Raw genomic sequence first — 1,508 nt, 5'->3', positions numbered from 1 at the left:
TGAGCTATGAGGCTGAGTATCTTCTCCGGTGCCTGTGGGTGATTCTGTCTTCTTTAGAGAAGTGTCTGCTAGCATCTTTTGTAAACCTTCGATAAGACCGAGGGTTCCTTGTTGAATACTGAGCCACCTGAGTTCACTGCAGTCTGGATGCTGGCTCTTATTGGTCCTTGTTGGGCTCCAGATGAGCAGACATCCTCCTGCTCCTGTTTTGTAGCCAGTGGTTGGGATGGTTGTCTGCACTGACTGTGTGTAGATTCTTGGTATTTTATTCAAGAATGAAACAAAAGCTCACACAGATGATCTGAACACACTGCAAAGGAGCAGCAGCCACGGAGGGAAGAAGGCACTCAGGAGCCCCAGTTCAAGAGAAGGGGGAGCTTGGTTTCTAAGGGTGTAATACGGACGCATCTCTGTTTTGATGGATAGATTAAGTGATATAGGCATTTTTCTATTGCATATGTCTTTTCCCATAATGCAACTGATTTTAATCATATGTGTGCCCAATTATGCATATGCACAAACTGGTAAATAAGGGGTTGCTCCCTAAAAGTTGGATTGGCCTTGCTGTTCTTCCTATTGGTACATTAGGAATGTGTTTGAATAGGAAGTGAATTTGATGGTTGTTGGGGCAGAGCAGCCTAAGTAATTCAGAGAGAGGTGTTGCTCTACACAGGTGGGGGTCTGAGGTTGGAAGGTGCCTTGTTTGAAGAGGGGTGGGTGTGTAGTGGGAGTTGGGCAGCCAGGAGACAGACTTGCCTAACCAAAACCAAGTACCCTAGGACTTAATTATCCCTGTGTTTGCCTGCCTCAGTGACACCAGCACTGTGACTCGGGTCATCTTGCTCCAGTATAGCCAGGCTCCAGTGTGACTGGTGCCCACTGTGACCTGGCATTGCTCTGCCCCACTGTGGTTGGGTATACCCGTGGTGAACCTAAACAATGGTGGGAAGCAGCCACACCCATGAATGTCAAGGCCACAGAGAGGAGCAAGAAGGGGGTGCGTGGTAGTGGGAGACAATAGGGTCCTTTTGAGGTCGTGCTCTGAGGCCAAGAAAGGAGGAGGGTCACACGAGGCAAGTGGATTGCAGAGATGAAGGGGCCTTGGGCGGATGAGGCATCCTGTACTAGGGCTCAGTGGTTAAGAGTACCTGCTGCTTTTGCAGAGGACCCAGGTTTGGTTTCAAGTACCAATGAAAAGCAGCCCATAACCACCTATATCGTCAGTTATAGGAGATGCAATGCTTTCTCCTCACCTCCACAGACACCAGGCATACATGTAATACACACACACACACACACACACACACACACACACACATATATATAATTAAAATAAATAAATCTATTTTTTAAAAGATACTCTGCATGAAGGCCTCCACACAGACCACTAGGCAGACAATGGTTGGTACCTAGGCACACACCTACACACATGCGGTCCAGCACACACCTACACACATGCGGTCCAGCACACACCTACACACATGCGGTCCAGCACACACCTACACACA

Source organism: Microtus ochrogaster, chromosome 7 (assembly GCF_000317375.1).
Source record: "Microtus ochrogaster isolate Prairie Vole_2 chromosome 7, MicOch1.0, whole genome shotgun sequence".
In the NCBI taxonomy this organism is placed as follows: Eukaryota; Metazoa; Chordata; class Mammalia; order Rodentia; family Cricetidae; genus Microtus; species Microtus ochrogaster.
Note: the sequence above shows the minus strand (reverse complement) of the source record.